At 38.2% G+C, this 27842-nt stretch overlaps 2 pseudogenes; both read right to left on the reverse strand.

Moving 5' to 3' along the window:
• Positions 1 to 11576: 11576 nt before the first annotated feature.
• LOC137732789 (purple acid phosphatase 23-like) lies at positions 11577 to 23499 on the reverse strand (annotated as a pseudogene).
• A 3135-nt stretch (positions 23500 to 26634) lies between these two features.
• LOC148690062 (uncharacterized) lies at positions 26635 to 27797 on the reverse strand (annotated as a pseudogene).
• Positions 27798 to 27842: the final 45 nt, after the last annotated feature.

Below are 27842 nucleotides of genomic sequence, written 5' to 3' on the forward strand. Positions count from 1 at the left end.
CTATTTGCATGACACGCGATGTTGAAGGTTCTATTTTAATTGTCAGATTTGTAAATGCATAAAGGCCCTTTTTTGAATTCTGCGCTTGACAAAAGTAAGGGCTGATTTGGTATTGCTGTGCTTTGAAAAAAAACTGATTCTGCTGTGCTGTGAGAATAAGCAGTTGTGAAATAAAGCAGCAAAGTGTTTGGTAAACTTTTTTGTAAAAGTGCTTTGAAAAAAAAAGCAGTATTATAGTGTTTGGTAAACTTTTATGTAAAACAGATGTGAAAAAAAGCCAATTTTTCAAAGCTGGGTTTTGCAGCTTCTTGTTTTTGGTTTTTTTTCACTCAAAACTGTGAAAAAAAGCTGAAGCTGAATGTTTACCAAACACAAAAACAGCTCCCAGCTTTTTTTGATACCAGTTTTTTTTCAGAATCACCTCAATACCAAACCAGTACTAAGTCAAGCAAAAGCAAGTCATTCAAATACTTTGATTGTAGCTAAGACAATAATTAAGGGGGATGAAATTATAAGCATGTCATTGCATTTGTTGATTTTTATTGTGAATCTTTATTGGACTCGATAATTTCGTATTGCATTTCGGATGAGAAATTAAACAGAAGAAAAATCAAACTTGTGGTAACCACACATCACTACAATACAAAAGAAGAAAAGAAAATGATCGCAAACTACTTTTTTCTTGGCAACTCTGTGAAACAGAAATTATAATGAGTTATACACCAAAGAAAAAGGAAAAAGGTTTATGGCATTGCTTGAAATTCCGATTACTATGATGACTTCACATGCAAAAGTATAGTAAGTCTCAATTCTTCATGAGCATCAATTTTAAACGATAATTTTTTTAATTATAATCGCAACAGACTCCAAAGAGAAGCCAAAACATTAGAGAAGCATTAAACTCCAGGGATAAACATCTAGAACCACTATATATTTGTAACCACAGGAAATCCCATCACAAATTGATGTTCCCCATACAGAAGATATTGAGACAGAAAAGATTGATTAAGAAAACAAAAGCCAATATCGGGCATAATGTTACAGTATATTAAGCTTTCTAAAAAAAAAAAAAATTGGGGACAAAGAAATAACACAACACCTATGAAAAGAAAGACAAACAGTGATGATATGCAGAAGGATTTTTATCACAAGTAGTTCTTGAAATTGACCTATACCATCAAGATGGTTCTTGAAAATGGAAATCAATCAATATAGTCTCTGAGTGTCGCAAATCAATATAGTTATTCCATTAGAATTCCGTTAAAAATTTTGTTACGATGCTTATTTGGCACATAGGTGAACCCACGAGTCTATTGAATATAGCCACATAAATAAATTATTGAAAACTTTATCAAAGTCTAATCTAAAATAATTTAAAACTAAATTCAAAATTCAAAATAGAAAAATCAAAAGTTGTTCAACAAAATAAGCCCATGTCCCGAGAACAATGATGTCGGGGGTGGGGTGCAGGTGGGAAGAAGGTGGCCGGGAGGGATGGCAAGAGAATTAACAAATTAAGGGCTGGTTTGGCGTTGCTGTGTTTTGAAAAAAAACTGCTTTTGGTGTGCTGTAAGAATAAGCAGCGGTAAAATAAAGCAGCTGAGTGTTTGGTAAATTTTTTTGTAAAAGTGCTTTTGAAAAAAAAAAAAAAAGCAGTATTATAGTGTTTGATAAACTTTTATGTAAAATAGATGTGAAAAAAAACCGATTTTTCAAAGCTAGGTTTTGCAGCTTCTTGTTTTTGGCTTTTTTTCACCCAAAATTGTGAAAAAAGCTGATGCTGAATGTTTACCAAACACAAAAACAGCTCCCAGCTTTTTTTATACCTGTTTTTTTTTAGAATCACCCCATTACCAAACCAGGCCTAAGACGCTCAGGTCCTGATTATCATCATTGTCTTAATACACATTTCACGTGCACCAACGCATCCGTTGCTGCAACTATCATCCAGCTTCGACTTCTTGAGCCGCAGAGCCCCTAACTTTGCTTCTTCTTATTTTGGCTTCGATGCTTTTATTGGCTAATAAGTGGAGTTTTGGTTGTTGGTATCACATACCTTGTGCAGTTGGCAACGGAGTTGCTCTGGGATGGTGGTGCGAGCGGAGAAGGGTAGTCGCGGTGTTTGAAGAAGAAGATGAGAATTGTTGTTTGGCGGCTTGGTTCGAAGAAGAAGAAGCCGAGAATGTGTCTTCTTTTTGTTGAACAACTTTAATTTTTTTTGTATAGAGTAATGTTATTCATACCATATTTTTGTACCACATTTTTATACCATCTTAGGTGACATTTGATGTGGACAATCACATCATTTGAAAAAATTGCAAAGCCTAAGGAAATGATGGAGAAAGACTCTTCGTATACCACAATCATCGTTTAATTAACTAGTTTTTCTTAATTATTAGTTTATTAAATAACAAACTAAATTTAAAATATGAATAATTCAAATGATGTGGTTGTCCACATCAAATGTCACCTGAGATGGTATGAAAATGTGGTACAAAAATATGGTATGAATATCATTACTATTTTGTATAGGTTTTAATGATTTATCTATGTGGCAAATATTCAATAGACTTGTGGGTCCACATATGTGCCACATAAGCATACTAACCAAAATTTTAACAGAATTCTAACAGAATGACTACGTTGATTAGTGACACCCATATTCATAAATTACATTAATTGATTTTCATTTTCAGAGACCAACTTGATGGTATGGGTCAATTTTAAAAACTACTTGTGATAAAAACCAATTAGCATAGGTAGTTTACTGCAAACTTGCAAATGGGAAACAAATACAAATAGTAGAAAGTTAGGAAAAGTTTTCATTCTCTTTTGCATGTTTTCACTTTCACAATTTTACCCTCACTGTTAACCGATTATTTGTCTTTGTTCTTTTGGCAGAGGGCAATTTTAGAGATATTAAAAACTTCACCATTTTAGCGTGGTCCTTGTATAAATATAGGGTTTTTATCATAAATATTCTCTTAAACCGAGAATTTGTCTTCATTCTGTTGAACAACTTTAACTTTTTTTGTATAGGTTTTAATGATTTCTCTATGTGGCAAATATTTAATAGACTTGTGGGTCCACATATGTACCACATAAGCATACTAACCGAAATTTTAACAAAATTCTAACAGAATAACCATATTGATTTGTGACACCCATATTCAGAGATTACATTAATTGATTTTATTTTCAGGGTTCATCTTAATGATATGGGTACTTGTGATAAAAACCAATTAGTATATGTAGGTTCCTGCAAACTTGCAAGTGGGAAAAAAATACAAATAGCAGAAAACTAGGAAAAGTTTAATTGCCTTCATTCTCTTTTGCATGTTTTCACTTTCACAATTTTAGCCTCACTATTTATAACCGATTATTTGTCTTTATTCTTTTGGCAAAGGGAAATTTAAGAGATATTAAAAACTTCACCATTTTAGTGTGGTCCTTATATAAATATAGGATTTTTATCACAAATATTCTCTGAAACCGAGAGTGTGTCTTCTTTTGGTTGAACAAATTTAATTTTTTTGTATAGGTTTTAATGATTTATCTATGTGACAAATATTCGATAGACTTGTGGGTCCACATATGTGCAAATAAGCATACTAATCCAAATTTTAACGGAATTGTAACGGAATGACTATATTGATCTGTGACATCCATATTCAAATATTACATTAATTGGTTTTCGTTTTCAGGGACCATCTTAATGGTAAAGGTCAATTTTAAAAATTACTTGTGATAAAAACCAATTAGCATATGTAGGTTACTGCAAACTTGCAAGTGGGAAAAAAAAAAAACAAATAGCAGAAAATTAGGAAAAGTGTAATTGCTTTCATTCTCTTTTGCATGTTTTCACTTTCACAATTTTACCCTCACTGTTTACAACCGATAATTTGTCTTTGTTCTTTCGGCAGAGGAAAATTTTAGAGATATTAAAAACTTCACCATTTTAGTGTGGTCCTTATATAAATATAATATTTTTTTTATCATAAATAGTCTCTGAAACCGAGAGTGTGTCTTCTTTTTGTTGAACAACTTTAATCTTTTTGTATAAGTTTTAATGATTTATCTCAAATATTCAATAGACTTGTGGGTCCACATATGTGCCACATCGCACTAACCGAAATTTTAACGGAATGACTACATTGATTTGTGACACCCACATTCGGAGATTACATTAATTGATTTTCATTTTCAGGGACCATCTTGATGGTATGGGTCAATTTTAAAAACTACTTGTGATAAAAACCAATTAGTATATGTAGGTTACTGCAAACTTGCAAGTGGGAAAAAAAAAAATTACAAAAAGTAGAACATTAGGAAAAGTTTAATTGCTTTCATTCTCTTTTGCATGTTTTTGCTTTCACAATTTTACCGTCATTGTTTATAACCGATTATTTGTCTTTGTTCTTTCGGCAGAGGGCAATTTTAGAGATATTAAAAACTTCACCATTTTAGTGTGGTCCTTATATAAATATAGGGTTTTTATCACAACTCATCTCTGAAACCGATAGTGTGTCTTCTTTTTGTTGAACAACTAGCAAAAAATTAGGAAAAAATTAGGAAAAAAAATACAAATAGCAAAAAATTAGGAAAAGTTTAATTGCTTTCATTCTTTTTTGCATGTTTTTGCTTTCACAATATACTCTCACTGTTTATAACCGATTATTTGTCTTTGTTCTTTTGGCAGAGGGCAATTTTAGAGATATTAAAAACTTCACCATTTTTGTGTGGTCTTTATATAAATATAGGGCTTTTATCATAATTAGTCTTTGAAACCGAGAGTGTGTCTTCTTGATGAACAACTTTAATTTTTTTGTATAGGTTTTAATGATTTGTCTATGTAGCAAATATTCAATAGACTTGCGGGTCCACATATGTGCCACATAAGCATACTAATCAAAATTTTAACAGAATTCTAACGGAATAACTACATTGATATGTGACACTCATATTCAGAGATTACATTAATTGATTTTCATTTTGAGAGACTATCTTGATGGTATGGGTCAATTTTAAAAACTGCTTGTGATAAAAACCAATTAGCATATGTAGGTTACTACAAACTTGCAAGTGGGAAAAAAAAATACAAATAGCAGAACATTAGGAAAAGTTTAACTGCTTTCATTCTCTTTTGCATGTTTTCGCTTTCACAATTTTACCCTCACTGTTTATAACCGATTATTTGTCTTTGTTCTTTTGGTAGAGGGCAATTTTAGAGATATTAGGCCATCTTCATCGAATGAAGGTCAGATGGCTCCCTTTAGCCCTATAGCCCTCCAAGAAATTAATATTTTAATGAACAATGCCAAGCCATATTTCTTACCATTTCCAACCGAGGGGCTAAAGAGCCATAGGCCAAACATAGCCCTGTGACAAAAAACCTATCTCCAACCTAGGGGCCAAAGGGTTATAGGCCAAATATAATTTATTATTTCAATTTAAAGACTGCTACAACTTAAATTTAAAAACTACAACAACTTAAATTTAAAGTCTATAATTATCATCATCATCATCCACCATTGTAGGATTATAGTTGGATGTAAACAACTCCCGTCGGGCGATATTTCCCTCGTTTTCCTTTCAAAATATGCCTTACTCATTGGAGTGTAAACCGAAATGTTCCTTTGCATGTTCCTATCATCAATCTCTTCTTGAATTTGTTTTGCTCGTTCTTCGTGCCTACGGTTCCTTTCTTACATGGCAAAGGCATTTTGCTCCACCATTAATCGCAATGAGGATGCCATTTCCTGTTGAAACGCGTAATCATCCTTTGCCTCGCCCTTGTCCTTCAATTTTTGGGCCTTGTTTTGTCCCATAGCCCTAGGTATGGAACCTTTACCCAGAGACGGATTTTCTACCCTTGTTTCTTGAATGGTAAAAGATCCATCTTCATCCCCATCTGCATTTGAAGATGCATTTCCAAACACCGGCTTAGGACCAACTCTTTGTTGAGGTGGATCTTCAAATAACACTCACCCTTTACAAATTTTCCAACAACCGTGATGACTAAAGGGTTTGGAGTTGTCCTCCATATACAATTCCTCTGCTTGGCGTCCCTAGAAAATATAATTACAAAAATTAAAGGAAATTAATTTATGAAATTAAATGTACTATAATTAAATATTTAAAATTAGTTGTGAAAACACTTACTTCATCTTAGTAATTGACTCTACTTTTCATGTTTGCTTGCGGCCTTAAAAACTTCACCATTTTAGTGTGGTCCTTATATGAATATAGGGTTTTTATAACAAATAGTCTTTGAAATTGATCTACACCATCAACATGGTTCCTCAATTTGAAAATCGATCAATATAATCCCTGAAAATGGATACTGCAAATCAATGTAGTCATTCTATCAAAAATTTTGTTATGTGATGATGTGGCACATAACTGGATCCCCCAATCTAATTAAAGGCTGGTTTGGTTTTGCTGTGCTTTGAAAAAAAGCTGCTTCTGCTGTGCTGTGAAAATAAGCAGCTGTGAAATAAAGCAGCAGAGTGTTTGGTAAACTTTTTTGTAAAAGTGCTTTTGAAAAAAAAAAAAACAGTATTATAGTATTTGGTAAACTTTTATGTAAAACAGATTTGAAAAAAAGCCAGTTTTTTAAAGCTGGGTTTTGCAGCTTCTTGTTTTTGGCTTTTTTTCACCCAAAACTGTGAAAAAAAACTGAAGCTGAATGTTTACCAAACACAAAAACAGCTCCCAGCTTTTTTTGATACCAGCTTTTTTCAGAATCACCTCAGTACCAAACCAGTACTAAATATTGTCCATGTGGATTTAAATATTAAATTATTTTTTTTTTGCATGGAATTAAAAAAAATAATTGTTATTTCTATACAATTAAAAATTTAAAAAAGAAAAAGTAATTAAAAACTATGTACTCCGTATGTTCAACTTCTTTGGGGTTCTTCCCCTCCCACCCGCAGCCAAACACACCAACCACTTTGCAATCCGTCCATCTTCATTTTTCTCAACAGCGAGTTTCCTGCCACCACCTTCATCGACACTGTCGTCGTGATTTCAACACCAGTGTACAACCAAAAATTTCAATTCAAAGATCAAAACGATCCAAAAACACAAAGGGTAAATTCCAAAATCCAAAGGTATTATGATGACTCTAGACTATAGCGGCAAAGCCCCATTACTCAAGAACTTGATAGCAATTGCACTCCCAATCACCTTATGTTTATCAGCCCCAATCAACGCCAGCTCCGCCATCACCCACAACACCATCCCCACCCACGTCGGGTACTCCTCCCTACATAGCTTCGCCAAGCGCCACCCATTAGCCACCCCAAGCCGAGCCGAGAACAGCTGCACCAACAACAACAGCCCCATCGCCTTCGCCCACATCAGTAGCCAGATCAACGAGTTCCAATCATCTTCTCTTTTATTTTTTCCCCAAGTTTTTAATTTTACAAAATATATTTTTTTTAAATATTTATATCCACATGGACAATATTTAATTAGAGTGTGGGGCCCAGTTATGTGCCCCATCAGCGCATAACATAATTTTTGACAAAATTGTGACGGAAAGACCACATTAATCTTCGACACCCATTTTCAAGGACTATATTGATCAAATTTCAATTTCAGGAACCATCTTGATGGGATAGGTCAATTTCAGAGACTATTTGTAATAAAAACCCTATATATAAGAAATCTTTAAGGGAAGAGATCCTCATTTTATTATAAAAGGGGGATTAGTTGTGGAGTCCACACCACATCAAACTTTAACGATCCGAACCGTCTATTTTTCAAGTTGTACCTCATAGATCATCCTTGCAAAGTATTAGCCAAATCGAAAATGTTTAAGACATCTAATTGAGTTCAAAGAAATTAACGAATACTTTGTTATATAAGAAATAATGAAATTTTATCTTGATAATTAAATAGGCAAATAATTTCGGATTGAATTAAATTTTTGCAAGGATGATCTATGAATAGAGACTTACAAAATAGATGGTTCATTGAAGTTCAAAAAAATGGGGATTAGGTGTGGGGCCCACTCCATATCGAACTTCAACGATCCAAATCATATATTTTATAAGTCTCGATTCATAGATCATCCTTGCAAAAATTCAATTCAATCCAAAATCATTTGCCTATTTAATTATCAAGATAAAAATTCATTGTTTCTTATATAGCAAAATATTCGTTAATTTCTTTGAACCCAATTATATGTCTTAAATATTTCTTATTTAGCTAATATTTTGCAAGGATGATCTATGAGGTGCAACTTAAAAAATAGATGATTCGGATCGTTAAAGTTCAATGTAATGTGGACCCCACATATATATATATATATATATATATATATATATATATATATATATGAGTTCCTTCTGTCCTCATCACGAATATTTTCACATCCAAGAGAAACAACCAAACCAAGTCAATGGAAGGGAAGAAAAAAAGAGCTTTGCCCAGATCTCCCGAATAACCCCAACCCTCCATAAACCATAATCATTCATAAAACCCCACATACAAATTAAGTTCCCAACCTTCCACCACAATTGTTTATACAAGCAGACAAATTCAAATACTAAATTTTTACCCAACTGTCTAAATAGAAAACTAGGTTGTTGGAATCGTTCAAATACTAAATTATTTATACAAAACCGACGAAGACGAGACCATCGTTCAAAGATAATTGGAATCGTTGAATTTTTTTTTTAATTTTTTTTTATTATCATCTAAAAATTATATATGCAAAGAATCATTCAATTTGAATATCATTTAATCATTCATATGTGTTAAATGAAGACATATTCAACAGTACTAGAAAACTCATATTTTGGGCTTATTTAGGCTATTAGTAATTGAAGATGACGTTTTTTTAGGAACTTTCCTTCTGCAAAATCGAAGGGGGCATTTTTATCTTTCCAACGCTACCTTAAATGCCTGATTCGGTGTTGTTTTGGTCAGCCAACGGGTTGATTTTCTGGTTGACCAGTTTTTTTGAGAGACCTATTTTTAGAACATTTCCTCTATTTATATGATGAGTTTGGAGCCCTAACCATCTTCAACCTTTGGAGTAAAACTTAAAATTTTTAATCCAGAAACAGCTTTTTTACTTCAATCATTATGGCCTAAAATTTTAGCTCCAGATTATTAAATAATGAATCTCACTCGTTAGATTTAAAGGAGATGAAAATCTATGCCGTTTGATAGAAATAAAGGAGATGAGATTGCATATGGGTGGCTGACAATCGCATCTGGTTGGGCCCCACTTCCCCTCAAAGTGTCCCCTTTTCCTTGCTTTTTGGCGCGGTGCCATGCTTTTAGCGCATTAACTAGCGCGCTTTCTCTTTTTCCACAGCGCGTCTACGTGCGCAGTGGGTCAAGATATTCTAGCACTTAACCCAATTTTAGAAAAGGGGTTGGAATGAAATTGGGGGAAGGGTGAGGGGGAGAGACAATAGAAGGGAAATTTTAGAACTTACTCCAATGATTGAAGTTGGTCTAAAGGGCCAAAATGAATTTTTCTTTAAAAAAATTTGGCTTAGGAGCTTTGGCAATTCACAACTTTATATTACAAGGGTGTTTTCTTATATTTTCTTTTTAATAATATTTTGAGATTCAATCATGATCACGTGTAACTAATTCTCTATTTGCTAGGGCGAGGTTACGAGTATTAACATGAATATATAGTTTCCGTTCAATTTACATATGTTTAGACGAGTTTGGATGTAATTTATGTTGGAATGTCACCATGAAATTGGTTAATGCTTTTGTGATTGATAATTGTAAGTTCACTTAAAGTGAATATCACACTCTTAAGGTGGCTTAGTTTTTCAAAAGGTTTTCACAAAACTTAATGAGTCTTGATGCTTATATTTAATCTGAATGCCACAGATAGATTGTATGTTAGATATACGTTTTAGCTTGAATATCACAAGTAGAATATGTGTCACATCCCGGCCCGGGCCCCCACCACATCCTGGGCTCGACTCCACTGTAGCATGATATTGTCCGCTTTGGGTACCAACCACGCCCTCACGGTTTTTTTTCTAGGAAGCACGAGCAACTTCCCAGTGGGTCACCCATCCTGGGATTGCTCCAGCCCAATCTCGCTTAACTTAGGAGTTCATAGGAACTCTGAAGCCAGTGAGCTCCCGAAAAGCCTCGTGCTAGGTAGAGATGGGAATATACATATAAAGCTTACAGGATCCTCACCTCTGGGCAATGTGGGATCTTATAATCCACCCCCTTAAGGGCCCGACGTCCTCGTCGGCACACATCCGGCCAGGGATTGGCTTTGATACCAAATTGTCACATCCCAGCCTGGGCCCACACCACATCTCGGGCTCAACTCCACCGTAGCACGATATTGTTCGCTTTGGGTCCCAACCACGCCCCCACAGTTTTGTTTATGGGAACTCACAAGCAACTTCCCAGTAGGTCACCCATCCTGGGATTGACCCATCCCAATCTTGCTTAACTTTGGAGTTCATAGGAACTCCAAAGCTAGTGAGCTTTCGAAAGGCCTCATGCTAGGTAGAGATGAGAATATACATATAAGGCTTACAGGATCCTCACCCCTGGGTGATGTGGGATCTTACAATATGCATAAGAAAAACATAAGTAATTGGCAATACTACATATGATTGTTAATGTTACTTTAAATTCAAAATTTCAACTTTCTAAATCTTGTATCAACTAATTAATTAAGGCACTTAGTACTATAGTATAGTGGTATTTCTCTTCACTTGTAAGTGAGAGGTTTTTGGTTTAATTCTTACCAAAGGCGAATTTGAACCACATTATTATTGCTAGCCCAGTATGAGGCTTAGCCCAATCCCTCACCCCTTACTATAGATAATATCGTTTGTTTTAAAAAAAAAAGTTAATTAAGAATTGTTTTTAAGAACAAGTTATTCATACTAGTCCTTGGGGAGATCGACCGTGCTTGAGATATTTTATACTACAATAATATTGTTCTCTTTTCTATGTGATTTAACTCTAGTTTTGCAGATGGGTAAAATCTTACCATGATCTTTAAATAATGATAAAGAGAATGAATGGTGCCAATTATAATGTTTGTACATCGAAGATACTTTACTAATAAATGGAGCAACAAGTAAATTCCATGTAAGGAGAACACAAGAATTATTCATTAATGAATATCGTACTTCTCATAAAAATGTTATATTGAAGTAAAAACAAAAAACCAAATAGAAACACAACCTACCTAAAGATACTTTGTGAAGTTTTTTTTGTAGTTACCAACCAGAAATTTAGATACAAGAATTTAAGCCCAGTTTGATCATAGAGTAGTGGAAACACCTTTGAACTGCAAATTTGAAAAACTGAGCTTAAGACTTCAAAGAGAGAAAAAACACACATGCACAGTCGGAGCGCGAAAGAGACTACGAGGAAGAGGAGAAGAGAGAAAGCATTCCTATGAGTGGCAAGAATAGAGATAGCACTAGAGAATGCAATGCAGCAGAGAGTGAGGGCACAGAGGGAGTAGCTGTGGGCTGGTAGTTGGACAAGGACAATAAAAGTGAGTGAGAGAGTTGAAGTAAGAAAATCTATTTTTCATAGCACAAATTATTGAATTAAGAAATCACCTTGGCAGACGATGAGCAAAGTTCCGATTGTCGCACAATGTATATTTGATCGCCATGGTTATCCTCCTTACACATATCTTGATTCCGGTGCCAAGTCCATAGAGCATATGTAGAATTCACAACCTGTATTTTCGTACATAAAAGGGTCATGGAAGAGAGATTTGAAAGTGTTAAAAAACTAAAGACATCACGAAAGACCGCACTTAGCTTTTTCTGCATTCACGATTTGCACCTCAAAAGCAAGTTTCAAGCGCACATAATTTTGCAATCGCTAATTGTGACTAAATTAATAATTTAACCTTCTTAATCAAACATTGTACCTCAAGAATTCCATGCCCAAAGCTGCTTTCCCTAAATGCACTCCACTCAGCTGTCTGCTTTAACAAAAATTCCCTTTAGCAGGCCTTGAAGAAAAGTTCAAATGGCATACCCCTCCAAACTCCGGTGGGTTGTCTTCAGCCGAATGACACTTTCCTGGTATTGGAAGAAAATCTAGTCTAGTTATCTGTCATTTACCCTAGCTAGTAGGTAGCATGGGTGTATGCATGGGGTGCTGTTTAACAACTTGAGTATGGCTGTCATTCTCACTAATTCAAGGGATTGCTGACCTTGCTTTAGTTGTTAATCTAGTTGCTGCCCTTGCTTTAGTTGTTAGGTGATTAGGCGTAAATCAAGGAAGGAAGATTGTTTTTGTTCCTTATTTTTCTCTTCTTCCCATGCTCATATATAAGAGCTATCTTTGTACTTTGTTTCTTCATAATAATAGAAAATACACCTTCAAATTTCAATATGGTATCAAAGCAGTGATCCTAATCGACCTGCTTCTAAGTAGTTTCTTGAGAGATCTGTGAGCTTTTCCTGATTCTCTATCATGGCTGAAGAGAGTTTAGTGCATGGCGAAGAAGTTAGCTCGCATGCTGCGCCATCTTCACTTCATTTAGATGTTGATGTCAACCCAAATCAACATCTCAGTTCTGTCTTACTAAATGAGTTCAATTATTTTCCCTGGGAGAGAGCAGTCACTCTTGCCTTGGGAGGACAATCGAAATTTGGTTATGTTAATGGTGTTATTCTAGCGCCTGATGTGTTCTCATCAGATTACAATGATTGGTTGTGCAACGACTAGTTGGTCATGTCATGGCTACTCAATTTTATGGATCGAAAGATTGCAAAAAAATTTCAGCTATGCTGAATCCTCCTGTATCATTTGGAAAAATCTCAAAGAAATGTATGGGAATCAGAATAATGCAACTTGAGTGTTACAGTTAAAAAAGGATATTGCTGGTTTACAACAGGAAGGAAACTCATTTGTGCAGCACCTTGGAAAGTTAACCACCATGTGGAATGAGTTGAATGTCTATCGGCCATACACCAATGACGCTGCCGTGCTGACCAAGAGAGCTGAGGAAGACAAAATATTTCAACTTCTTGCGAGTTTAAGTCCTGAATACGAAGATCTCAGGAGTCATGTCCTCATGAATCATGATCTTCCTTCTTTCTCAAGTGTGTGTGCCACGATTCAATAAACTCGCAGAAAAATCATGACTGTGGAATTAAAAGCAAATATACCAGAAGCTAAGGTATATCTCTCTAACCACAGAACTAGTGAAGAGAGGATCTACAAAGGAAAGAAACCTATTATGAAATGTAGCTACTATGATACTGGTGGACATACAAGAGATCATTGCTGGATTCTTCACCCTGAAGTAAGGCCCAAGTTTTCTAGGGACAACAACAAGGGTTTCCCTAAGGGTTCACACAACTCATCCTACAAGGCAAATCATAACGCCACCACTCATTCCGAGGGAGCACAGAAGTTCACCTCCAATCCAACCACCCTGATCAATGAATTTGCTGCCTTCCTTCATAAGAAATAAGGTCATGGAGACAATGAAGGATTAACTAGTCAAGGTGACAACAAACAAGCTACTCTACTCGGGTAGTTTGCTTGTTTTTTGGCTAAAAATGAAGGTGTGACACAACAAGATATTCTAGGTATCTTACAATCCTTCTTAACGGCTCTCAAAGTAGGTAATGTGCATGATTATTGGATTATAAATTCAGGAGCTACTAATCATGTGACTAACAAGTCTACAAATCTGCATAATTTTGAAAAACTCTCATGTCCATCTCAAGTGTCAGTTGCTAATGGCAAGGGTGCTATGGTTGTAGAGAGAGGGAAAACACATTTAATTTTTAGTGATGTCGAGTCTAAGGCTCTTTATGTTCCCTCATTCCTTTTTCAGCTCTTATCTATTGGAAAAATCATAAACTCATTGAACTGTCTTGCTATTTTCTCCCCAAAAACTGTGGTTTTTTAGGATATCACCACCAAGAAGACGATTGGTGAAGGTTTTTTTTTTCTTAAATGGCCTCTACTAACTTTCCAAGCATGTCCAAATTCCCAAGGTTTTCCAAGTCACTTCAAGCCTGGTTCAAGAACAACAACTTTGGCACCGACGACTTGCACATCCTTCTGATAAAGTTCTGTCTTTTTTGTTTCCAAACCTGTGCAAAGTTACAAGTTCCTGTGATGTTTGTCACTTCTTTAAGTCCACTAGATTACCTTTCACTTCCTCCTTGTCTAGGGCTAGTAATCCTTTTGAAATCGTGCATTCCGATGTTTAGGGACCAGTACTAGAGTCCTTTGACAGATACAAATATTTTGTAACTTTTGTGGATGATTTCACAAGGATCACTTGGTTGTATCTTTTGAAATTTAAAAGTGAAGTGCTGGAAGTTTTTCAAGATTTTCATAGACTTGTAAACACACAATTTGCTTCAAACATTCATGTCTTTCGATCAGATAATGGCTCCGAATATATGTCCCATAACATGTCTCACTATCTACGCACACATGGTATATTACATCAAACTAGTTGTGTTGGAACACCTCAACAAAACGGGGTAGCAAAAAGGAAAAATAGAGATATACTTGAAAAAACTAGAGCTTTGATGTTTCACTTGAATGTGCCTAAAAATTTTTGGTCCCTAAGGTGTTCTTACTGCTGCATATCTCATCAATAGATTGCCTAGTAAGATATTGAACTTTAAATCACCTTATGAGGTCTTGAAAGATAGACAAATCAATCTATCCCATTTGAGAGTTTTTGGATGTACATGCTTTGTTCACATTCAAGCACCAAATCGTGACAAACTAGATCTAAGGGCTGCCAAATGTGTTTTCCTAGGCTATTCATCCACTCAAAAGGGTTACAAATGCTACAATCCAACAACTAGGAAAATAGTTGTTTCAAGAGATGTGAAATTTGAAGAAACCATGCCTTACTTCACTCAACCTCTGGACTATTCTAGAGAGGGGAAGAATTTGCTTGATTTGTTCCCAATACCATATCCAAGTGAAGAGGATACAACAGATATTTCAAGAGACCAGGTATTGAATGAGGTTGATTCTCGCAACCTGTAGAATTCTCCACCTATGGTCCCTGAAGAACCTATCTCATCAGAACCCTCAAGTAGTCATTCCAACCAAGAAACTGCTTAATTGCTAGCAACTCAATCTCCCACAGTTCGTCGAAATCCTCCCCGTGAAAGGAAACTTCAATCCAAGTTACATGATTATGTAACTTACAATGCCAGGTATATCTTAACTTCTGCTATTAATTACGATAAAGTTTCATCCTCATTTGCTACATTCCTCAGTGCAATTATTGAAACCTATGAACCATAAAGCTTTCAAGAAGCTAATCTACACAGTGAGTGGAGAGCTGCTATGGCAGAAGAGCTTCAAGCTCTTCATGAAAACAACACCGGGACTATAGTGAAAATTCCCAAAGGAAAGAAAGCTGTGGGAAGTTGTTAGGTATACAAGACCAAGTTCCATTCAAATGGCACGATTGAAAGGAACAAGGCTCGTTTGGTTGCTCGAGGATTTACTCAAACCTATAAAGTGGATTACAAGGAGACATTTGCTCCCGTGGCAAAGATGAACACTGTGAGGGTGCTGTTATCTGTCGCCATTAACAATGCATGGCCTCTTTTTCAAATGGATGTTAAAAATGCTTTTTTGCATGGTGAGCTTGAAGAAAAAGTTTTCATGAAACTGTCTCCAGGTCATCCTCAATCAAACAATCCAGAAATGGTGTGCAAACTTCATAAATCCATTTATGGTCTCAAGCAAAGTCCATGTGCATGGTATGCTAAGCTCAATCATGTTCTAGAAAGAGTTGGTTTCTGTCGAAGCAATGCTGATTATTCCTTATTTGTGCGTTCAAGCACATCGGGTAAACTTGTGGTGCTTATTTACATTGATGATCTCATTGTGACAGGTGATAATATGTCAGAGATTAGTGCTCTTAAACAATATCTCAATCACAAGTTCGCTATCAAAGATCTCAGCATTCTTAAATATTTTCTAGGGATCAAGATGGCACACTTTCACAAGGGTTGTTTTCTAAATCAACGTAAGTATGTTATTGATCTTCTTTGTGAGGCCAACATGACAGATTGTAAACCTGCTTGCACACCTTTGAATAGTAACTTGAAGCTGCAATCTTGCAGTGATCTCATTCCCAATATAGAGTACTATCAAAGATTGGTCGGCAAGCTCATTTATCTAACTATCATTCGCCCTGATATAGCATATGTCGTGAGTTTTGTTAGCCAGTTTATGCATGCTCCAAGCATGGATCACATAAAGATTGTTCATCGTGTGCTTCGATATCTGAAGGGCTCCATTGGTAGAAGGATTCTCATGCGCAACAATAATCACACTCATATCTCAGGATATACAGATGCAAATTGGGCAGGGAACGCTCTTGAGCGCAAGTCTATCACTGGTTTCTGCACCTTCGTAGGAGGTAACCTAGTCACCTGGAAGAGCAAGAAACAAAGCGTGGTTGCATGCTCTAGTGCAGAAGCAGAATACCGTGCTATGGCTTCGACTGTTTGTGAACTTATTTGGATCAAAAATCTGTTATTGGACTTGGGGTTTCCTCATCAGCAACCTATGTCTTTCTACTGTGATAATCAAGTTGTGATGCACATAGCATCAAATCTTGTTTTCCATGAGTGAACTAAACACATTGAAGTTGACTGCCACTATGTTCGAAATCAAGTGCAGTCCAAGGTGATTGATACACACTTTATTTGTATTCATGATCAACTTGCAGATATCTTCACAAAAGGAATACCGTTTGCTACTTTCCATCACCTCTTGTCCAAGCTTGGATCAATCGACCCGTTTAATCCAGCTTGAGGGGGAGTATTAAAAGAAGATCCAGTCTAGTTATCTGCCATTTACCCTAGCTGGTAGGTAGCATGGGTGTATGCATGGGGTGCTGTCTAACAACTTGAGTATGGCTGTCATTCTCACTAATTCAAGGGATTGCTGACCTTGCTTTAATTGTTAGTCTAGTTGCTGCCCTTGCTTTAATTGTTAGGTGATTAGGCGTAAATCAAGGACGGAAGATTGTTTTTTTGTTCCTTGTTTTTCTCTTCTTCCCACGCTCATATATATGAGCTATCTTTGTACTTTGTTTCTTCATAATAATAGAAAATACACCTTCAAATTTCAATACTTGGGTCATCAACAAACTCAACATCAACTTTCTCAATATTTCCACCATCTCCAACTGTTATGTAAACTGGTCCGAATGGATCCAACGTCTATTCATCCGTTTATAGGCACGCACCTATAGAGCAAACAAATTGGCAACTTTTCCAAATAAGTATGCATATAAATATTAACAAGACTTTATACAGAATCGGCTTGAACTTACATGACCAGAAAAAAAAAAACCATATCAACACCATATTGATAAAGAAGTGATTCCATTTCTTGTCTCATGCATCCAAATTCCTGATGGTGTGAAGAATAGCTGTTATACCAATGAGAGTGCTATGCAGCTACGAGCCAGGGGGTTATTGTGCAGTCTACTTGATGCAGATCATCTTTAAGCCAAGTATATTGAGCACCTGAATGTACATTAATAGGACATAACAAACAATTAAAAACAACAGATTCCAATAGAGTACATCGGTTACGAAAGTGCTTACGCTTTCATAATTCAGCAACGCAACACCAAACCAGAATGTTTTAAATTCATCGTTTGGTATTATTAGTAGTGATCTAATCAGTAAGAAATGTTATGGAAACAATTACTAGTAGCATTGTAGTCAACATATGCTCCCAACATCGAAAGAGTAGTAGAAGTTACTTTTATTGGCATTATTGGTATTATTAGTACTGATCTAATTAGTATGATAAAATGTACTCCTCCAGCATCGAAAGAGTAGTAGAAGTTACTTTTAGAGCCGGATTCCTCTGATGGCACTGTGAATCTTGTCAAATAGGATTGGAAAGTGATTCCAGAAACTTGAGGCTCAATCTCATGGTTGCCTTCAATAACCATCATAGGAACTCTCGAGGTTAAGGGCTCCATGAACCTGGGTTTCCACTTCAACAGTGTTAACACGAAACCAACTAATTCAAGAGCATGCAACATCACAAATTGGTCAGAATTCAAATATCAAGTTTCTTGCATACTGCTTCTACCTAACTCCAATAGCTTAACTAACTAACAATATAGATTGATAACGACACATTTTAATGTCTGTGACAAATCTCCAATACAAACTGAAATAAATGCAAACAAATATGGTGAGATAGGAGATGCATTCAAATAAATAAAGGTTACCTTCCCCACCCGTCCCTGCAGGGTTGATATGTTTCTCTGATTGGTGCATCTGGGAATGCACGTGAATAGCATGAAGCTCCCTTCCCGCCAGTTGTAAGGTACTGATTTGCATAAGTTAAGTCCCCAACAATTAGAATCATTGAAGAATCATTCTGGATTAAATGATCAATTCTTGTACTGGTATTGCTTGTGAGACCCAAATCTCCAACAACAGCTATTCGACGAGGATATGTGCTTTGGCTAGGCACTGGTAAAGTTTCAAAAGCATGCTCTTTGCTCATAGTAGGGAAAGAACTATCCCTGTGGATGCAAATTTCCGCCTTCTTCTTCTTGGACAAAATTGCACCTACAAAACAATTAACACCTTAGGTCAAGGCCAAGATCCTCACGCGCCCACGATGAATGGGTGAAGAACCTCCGATGCCAAAGTTAGAATTTAGAGAGAAAAGTGTTTGGAGAGTTTTTTGGGAGTTTGGCAAGAGTGTGGAACTAGGTTTTTAGAGAAAATGGGTAGTATTTATAGGGCATGGCCGGTCCCCTTTGGAGAAAAGGTGACCGACCTTTGGGATGCTTTTTGTGTGTATTTTGTGGTTTAATGTGTGAGTTATTTGGCAATTAATTGATTAATTGCCCCAGCAGAGCGGCCCAAACCCGTAGGTCACGACCGGGGGCAGCCGAAAGTTCCATTGCCTCAGTAGAGGAAAATTCAAGAAGAAGTTGAGAGGCTCCTAACTGAACGATTGTGTAATTTCCAACGTAACGAGCCCGCTGACGATGCGCTTCAACGAGACATGACCAACATAAGCATGTCACCATTCATGAATGAGATCGAGCGGACAGATCCACCTCGCAGGTTCACTATGCCTCACTTCACTCTGTACAAGGAAGATGAAGATCCGGATCGACATCTCAAGCACTACTACAGTACCATGATCCTCTACAGGAATAACGATGTGTTTATGTGCAAAATTTTTGCCACAACTCTACAAGGCGAGGCGCAAGACTGGTTTCACACTCTACCGCCGCAGTCAATCCGAAGTTTCAATGAACTTTCCTTTGTTTTCACTAAGGAGTACTCATCTAACTGCTAAATCAAAAGGACATCCGACCATCTCTTCAGCATCGTAAAAGACCCTTGGGAGACAATTCGTGACTATGTCAAGAGGTTTAAAGTGGAGAAGGCCAAGATTGTTGGTTGCAACGAGGACATAACAACGACAGTATTTAGAAATGGGCTTCCCACCGCACATCCTTTATTCGAAAAACTGATTATGGGAGAAGAACTGACCCTAGCAGCTTCGTATGCTTTGGCAGAAAAACATGCACTATCAGACGAGACCAAGCAATCTAACACAAACGAGTCAGAAAAGAAGCACATGGAATGTTGCCTGACCAAAGAAGACTCAACGCCTCAAACATTCACCAAGTTCACAGTTCCAATCAGCCAAATTCTCCGCAAGCTCAAGAATGAACCTTGGTTCAAACTGTTGCCACACATGAAAGGCAATCTTACCATGCTAGATCATACAAAGTATTGCGCATTCCATCAAGGACTAGGCCACACTACCAACGGCTGCCTGAAGTGGAAGCAATACCTTAAGAAGCTGACAAATAAGGGCCGATGTGACGAGTATCTTGATAGGTCAATGAAACAACCTACATAAGCAGGGGAAGTCTCTATCACCCCCTAAACCCCGTTTGGGCTTTTCTAAATGAGTTTGAAGTCTCAAGTAGCTCGACGAATAAGGCCTCGCAAGCCGAAGACTATCCAGTTTGTTATGCAATTTTTACACAGTTGATTTATTTCATTATTCTCAATGAAGATTCAAGAAGTTACTCATAAGCCCAGCTCAACTACTGTCCACAACAACTACTTAAAACCCTTTATGGGTCTGCTCTCCAGTGCGAAAGGATAAACTAATTGCTCTCCAATGCGAGAGGGTAAACCAATTCCCCGACACCTATATGGGTCTGCTCTCTAGTGCGAGATGCTAAACTAATTGCTCTCCAGTGCGAAAGGGTAAACCAATTCCCTGACACCTATATGGGTTTACTCTTTAGTGCGAGAGGATAAACTAAATAAACTAATTGCTCTCCAGTGCGATAGGCTAAACTAATTCTCCGACACCCATATGGGTCTGCTCTCTAGTGCGAGAGGATAAACTAATTGCTCTCTAGTACGATAGGGTAAACCAATTCCCCGACACCCATATGGGTTTGCTCTCCAGTGCGAGAGGGTAAACCAATTACCCAACACCCATATGGGTCTGCTTTCCAATGCGAGAGGATAAACTAATTGCTCTATAGTGAGAGAGGGTAAACCAATTCCCCAACACCCATATGGGTTTGCTCTCCAGTGCAAGAGGATAAACTAATTGCTCTCCAGTGCGAGAGGGTAAACTAAATCCCCGACACCCATCTGGGTAAGCCCTCCAGTGCGAGAAGGCCATATAGCTCAAAAGATCGAATGCTTGAAGATCAACTAGGCAACAAATTGTTAGGGGGCAGCAGCCACTTTTACACCTAACCGTTTGCTCATTCGACACTTCATCTTCAGCAACTCCGATCTTAGCAGCTTCATCCTTGACTGCTCCATCTACGGCAACTGAGAAATCAAACTCTAGCAGTTTCCTCATTTTGGGCAAGCAGCCCAGACATGGTAGCCCAAACTGTTGCCCATGCCATGCCATTTCCTCGGCCCATGCCGAGCCAATCCTTAGCTTTAATCAAGCCGAGTAGCACAAGCAATGGCCCCTGCCAAACCACCTACTTGGCCCATGCCAAGCCGACTCTTGGCCCCTGCCTGCTGACGTGTCGCACCACCCTAACGGTTGCCCCACGACAACATTATCCACGAAGAAGACAAGAAAATTGAATTTTTCTTGCATCAGTGCAGCACGGAGAAAACGAAGTCAATTTTCTTTTGCACATGCAAGATGTAGAAGATTGCTAAAGGAGGGGGAACAAATATCCTCTAAGCTCTCTCTCTCTCTTGTAGGGTAGAATAAATCGCTCTTCAAAGTTGATTTAGTAACCCACTTAAGGTGAACTTAAATAAGCTTTGAGAGAAATTTATTTTCCTTTCCTAGAAGGATCTAATTTCCTATTAAAGAGGGAATCTACATCAAAATAGGAAGCAGTCCAAAGTTTCCTAAAGTAAGAAAATCTCTACACTTGTTGCCATTTTCTGCGAGCAGCCTAACAGGTGTGGGGGCATTTGTGGAGCCAAAAATAATCACAAGGCGACAGGTGGATTTTTAGATAGAAGAGGACAAAAATACCCTTGAGGCATACCGGGATTCCTACGCTTGAGCAGCGGACAATCATCCCTCAACCAAGTCAAAAGTGCCCAAAATAGGTAACAATTCAAAATCCATCTCATCAAATCCCTTCTACAAGGTAACTCCCAAAACCTATTTCATTCCATATATTTTTACCTCTTTTTCCCTCTTTTAGCTAATCAATTAGCTATCATTCCATAACTTACAAAATATTCCACATAAATTACATAACCTCCAAAATATTCATTCCAAAAATGTGTTAATTGGCTAATTAATGGATCCATTAATTAGCTATCATTCCAAAAATGTGTTAATTGGCCAATTAACTCCAAAATATTCATTCCAAAAATGTGTTGATGAGATGGATTTTGAATTGTTACCTATTTTGGGCACTTTTGACTTGGTTGAGGGATGATTGTCCTCTGCTCGTGCATAGGAATCCCGGTATGCCTCAAGGGTATTTTTGTCCTCTTCTATCCAAAAATCCATATGTCGCCTTGTGATTATTTTTGGCTCATCAATCCCCACACTTGTAATAATATTTCGTACCTTGTTTAAGACCTACAACAAAGAAGAGCCGTTGATCATAGCCGAACAGATATACCTAGTTTCTTTACTTATCGTTTTCTAGGTGTTCGAGTATGTTACCAAATGACCATCCTCTGACACTGACATCAAAGTTCACCATTTAAACTTAGCCTTTAATGTGATAGTTTTTCTCTAATTTACTACAAGTCCAAAAGTTTAATCAAATATATCAGAATTCTTTTGGGATGAAAATTGACAAAAGGTTTACAAGCCAGCCTCTTGAAATATAGCAGTTTGTCTTGTTATTGTTCTTATACTACATATGCCACCCCCCAAGGGATGAGAGCTTCCTCAAATTGGAAAATGGAAAATAGGATTTTTCGATTCAAGAATGGCCATATCTGTATTAGTTAATTACACAGTACATCGAGCAACCGTCAACACCATTATCAATTGACAGTAAATTTTGATTCACCCTATGCTCAACAATTGATATCAAAGTTACTCAATCAAGGGTTCTATTTTTCTTTCAGGTCCAAGCTTGAACCGAAGGGGTATACTATTCGTAATACTATTTTAGCACAGAAGGATGGAACTTGTACAAACAATTAAGCTAAGTTCAGAACTTGTCCTCCAAGCAAACAATTTGATTAAATTCAGAATAACATTAGCAATTCCGCTGACGGATTTTCATTTTCTGATGTGAAATATTATGTGCATAATAATAACAAATAATACAGCCCCGTTCTCTTAGATTCTAGGGTCCAAGAAAATTGTGGTCACCTGTTGTTCGATCTTAATCTAACAGGTGAAGGAGAAAGCAAAATAACAAAAGCAATACAAGTGACTACAGGAACAAAAATGGTTTCCATACCATCAATCCTGACGCAATGAATGATGGCAGAGGTGTAATTCAAGAGACCAGCAAAAGGGTACAATTGACTATAAACAACTGAAACCCCACTTCTTCATAGTCTCATACTTGTCTCTTTCTTCCCCATACCACAACTCACTCCCAATTGTTGAAGGATCAAGTGGTCTCACATTTTTACCAATCTGGGCATCCCCTGACCAAACCAAAACCAACCCAGTTTTATCAGTTCCGTTCAACTTTAAACCCAACAAAAAAAAAAAAAAATCACCAAAACAACACAAAGATTGAGAATTTGAATTTTGTACCAGTAACCCAAGAAACCCACATTGCAGTAGGTGAAGAAATAGCGAGGGCAATCTGTTCTGGGAAATTTGATGTCACGTTCTTCTTGAGCCTGGGATGGTCCATTGGCAAGTCTTCGTTACCTGTGCGAAGCGATGGATCGAACCGCCGAGTTGCAGGCACAAACGGGCCTTCTAGAGTGGTGGGAATGTGAGACTGAGTCAGAGCCACCATCATTTCTGTTACGGTGAAGAAAATGACGAGAGTGATCTATTTCCATGGCATGCAGTTGTTGTTGAAAAGTAACTCGGCTAGGGTTTAGAAATATGAAGTCTGGGAATCAACTTTGATTATTTCACATAATTTTACAATAGAATACAAGACTTATATAATACAAGGAAGTCTATTCTAGGAAGGAAATAAAGATAGTTTACATTGATTCATACGGATCAATTCTACTCCTAAGATCAAGGGGAATCAAGCAAGTATCCTTATCCTAAACGATATTGTCGTCCAATACTCCCCCTCAAGGTGGAGTGTGAATGTCAAGAACACCCATCTTGCCAAGTAGAGAATGAAATGCTGACTGTCCAAGTGACTTGGTGAATATATCGGCAAGCTGCTGTCCAGTAGGTACATAGGCTGTCGAAATAACCCCAGAACGCAGTCGTTCACGAACAACATGGCAGTCGATCTCTATGTGTTTGGTGCGTTCGTGAAAAACTGGGTTGGCAGCTATGTGGAGTGCAGCTTGGTTGTCGCAGTGTAACTTTGCCGGACCCTTGTGATCAATTTGCAGATCAGCCAATAAGTACTTCATCCACGTAAGCTCACATGTAGCTGAAGCCATGGCACGATACTCCGCTTCAGCTGAGGATCTCGAAACGGTAGATTGTTTCTTGGTTTTCCAAGATACTAGTGCACCTCCAAGAAATATACAATAGCCTGTGACAGATCTTCTCGTAAGTGGACAGCGAGCCCAATCGGCGTCACAATATCCTTTCAACGTTAAACTCCCATTTGAAGGAAAAAGAAGCCCTTGTCTAGGTGATCCCTTTAAGTATCGTAGAAGACGATGCACTGCGTCTAGATAAGGCTTTCTTGGTTGTTGCATAAATTGGCTGAGTATATGGACCGAGTTTGAAATCTCCGGCCTAGTGATTGTGAGATAAATAAGTTTTCCAACAAGCCTCCTGTATTGCGAGGCATTATGGAGAAGTTGCCCTTCCGTTGGAGATAATCTCAAGTTTTCTTCCATTGGGAACTTTGCAGGCTTTGCACCAAGTAAGCCGGCTTCATCAATAATGTCAAGTGTATATTTACGTTGTGAGATGGCGATTCCTTGAGAAGACCGAGCCACCTCCACACCAAGGAAATACTTTAAGTGTCCAAGGTCCTTAATGCGAAAATGGGATTGAAGAAATTTCTTGAGGTCATGGATGGCAGCCTCATCGTTGCCTGTGATAATCATGTCGTCAACATAAAGTAAGACGGCTGTAAACGAATTTCCACGCACCTTAGTGAATAGGGAGTAGTCAGCCATTGACTGCTGGTAGTCGGCTTGACTTATGGCAGTGGAAAATTTATGGAACCAGCTGCGAGAGGCTTGCTTAAGGCCATAAAGGGACTTGTTGAGTCGGCATACATTATGCTCCCTCTGCCGACGAAGTCCAGGAGGCAGCTGCATATAAACTTCCTCACAAAGGTCACCATGAAGGAAGGCATTATGGACATCCATTTGATGTAAGGACCAATGACGAACAGAAGCAACGGCTAACAAACAACGGACGGTGATGAGTTTGGCAACATGAGCAAAAGTTTCCTTGTAATCGATACCTTCGCGTTGAGTAAAACCTTTGGCTACAAGACGAGCTTTATAACGCTCGACGGTACCGTCAGAGTTGTACTTGATTTTGTAGACCCATTTGCAACCGATGGCGCGATGACCAGGAGGTAAGGTAGTGAGAGTCCATGTGTGGTTTTGTTCAAGGGCCAGGAGCTCAGAGTCCATGGCAGCACGCCATTGAGGATCATCGTTAGCCTGTGCAAATGTAGTGGGTTCGACAAGAGTCGAAATAGCACAAGCAAAAGAGCGATGCGATGGTGAAAGATGAGCATAAGATACATAGTGAGATAAAGGATAGCGAGTACCTGACATGGAGGAGGATGTGGCGCTGGGAGCAAGGGATTGCACATGATATAAATGGTATCCCTGGAGCCTGACAGAGGGCTTGAGGGCGCGGCCAGATTGGCGAGGGGCAGGTGGGGTAGGAAGTGGTGGAGAGACTGAGTGAGGTTCGGTCGGTGTGGGAAGAGAAGGTTCTATGGGAAGAGAAGGTTCTGTGGGAGTGAGAGGAGCAGTTTATGTCGGTGTGGATAAAAAAGTGTCGGTCGGTGTGGGGAAAGGAGGTGCAGTCGGTGGCGGTGTGGGATTAGGATAAGGATGAGAGTCGGTGGGGATAGGTAGGATAGGTGTAGCAGGGTGATGGTCAAGTGGTTGAGTGGAGAAAGGGAACGTGGTTTCATGGAAGATCACGTCACGAGTGGAAAAAATTTTGTGTGTGGTAAGGTCATAAACATGATAACCCTTCTGACCTAATGGGTACCCAACAAAAATACATCTTGTAGCACGTTGGTCAAACTTATGGTGAGGATGGAGGTTGGTAGCATAACATAAACAACCGAAAACCCGAAGATGCGAAAAAACGAGAGTTTGACAATGCAAAAGCTCATAAGGAGTTTTATGACCAAGAAGAGGTGTAGGTAAACGATTAATTAAATAACACGCTGTTTGTATGCTTTCCCCCCAAAAATGTTGTGGTAAATTGGCTTGAAAGCATAGAGCTCGACCAACATTTAGGAGATGACGGTGTTTCCGTTCAACAACCCCATTTTGTTGTGGTGTGGACGGACAAGAAGTTTGGAATATGATACCCTTGTTATCAAAAAAGGAACGTAAAGAGGTAAATTCACCACCATTATCAGCCCTAAGTGCTTTAAGCATGCAATTAAATTGTGTTTGGACCCAAGCAATAAAAGAACGTAACAACCCTTGTGTTTCAGATTTAAAACGCATGAGATGTATCCAAGTATAGCGAGAATAATCATCAACAATCGTTAAAAAATACCGAGCCCCCGAATGGGAATTGACTCGATGAGGTCCCCAAATATCACAATGTATCAAATCAAAAGGTGCTTTAGAAGAAATAAAACTGGACGGAAAAGATAACCGGGTTTGTTTAGCAAGAGGACAAATGTCACATGTATGACTGGAATCAAATACTATTGATGGAACTTGTTTGGTTAAAGTTTGCAGAGGACCGGTAGAAGGGTGCCCTAATCGTTGGTGCCAGAGGGTGGAGTTATGGCTAATGTGATGAGCAAGGCGAAGGTTTTGTTCTGGCGCCAAGTAGTAAAGCCCATTATATCGCTTGCCCAGGCCAATCGTCCTCCTCGTATCTATGTCCTGTATCACACAGAAATCAGGGAAGAAAATCACTATGCATCGTAATGCTTCAGTAAGTTTGCTAACAGATAATAAGTAAACTCGAAAGTTGGGCACATGGAGCACTCCATCAAGGTGAATGTGTGGGGTAACTTGTATAGAACCAATCGAGTCTATTAAGGCATGTCCTCCATTCGGCAATTGAACAGAATCCAACATGGATAATGACTTCTTGTCTAGCAAATGAGGAGAATGAGATACATGGTCTGTTGCCCCACTATCAATGATCCAATATAAAGTTTTCTCTGACAAGTCAGAAGAAGGTGTGATTGTACCTGTTGCATTTGCAAAATGCTGCGGATTACCATCAATGTTGCTCTTCTTGAGCATTGCCATAAGTTGATTATATTCTTCTGTGGTGAACTTTGGACCGTCACTGGACGTCGCCTTGTGTCGTGAGTCTACACCCTTGGTGGTCTCGATCTCCACCGTTACTTGGTTTGCCGCAGGTTTTCTTTTGTTTGGTGGCTTGACTGATTTGCCATGATACTTATGGCCAGGCGGGAAACCATACAGGTAAAAGCATCGATCCACGGTGTGGTATTTTTGATCACAATATGAGCATTGAATGGTGTTTCCTTTTGGTGCAGCAATTTCCCTGTTACGGGTTATATTCATAGCATGCAGATTTATATTGTTACGATTTAGAGATACCTCTACTTGCTTCTCTTGTTGGAGAACAAGGGAATATGCCCTCCGAGTGTCTGGTAGTGGCTGCATTAATAGTATCTGTCCACGTACTGCTGCATAAGAGTCGTTTAAACCCATCAGGAACTGCATCACCCTTTCTTTCTCATCTCGATTATTAATCTTCTTCAATCCCCCACAGGTGCAAGTCGGAGTTTCATTGTAGGATGCCAGTTCATCCCACAACGCTTTCAGTTTCGTGTAGTAAACCGAGATCGATTGTTGTTCTTGTCTGTGTTCAACGATCTCTCTCTTGATTTGATAAATGCGTGAGTCGTTTCCTTGTGAGAAACGATCTCGCAGGTCAGCCCAAACATCGGCTGCTGTCGTGTAATAAGAAACGCTGCTCGCAATGTCATCGTGGACTGAGTTGAGAATCTAGGCAAGGACCATATCATTGCATCTTTGCCATGATGCAAATTGTTTATCAGTCTATGA

Source organism: Pyrus communis, chromosome 16 (genome assembly GCF_041283825.1).
Source record: "Pyrus communis isolate YQ-2024b chromosome 16, ASM4128382v1, whole genome shotgun sequence".
NCBI lineage: Eukaryota > Viridiplantae > Streptophyta > Magnoliopsida > Rosales > Rosaceae > Pyrus > Pyrus communis.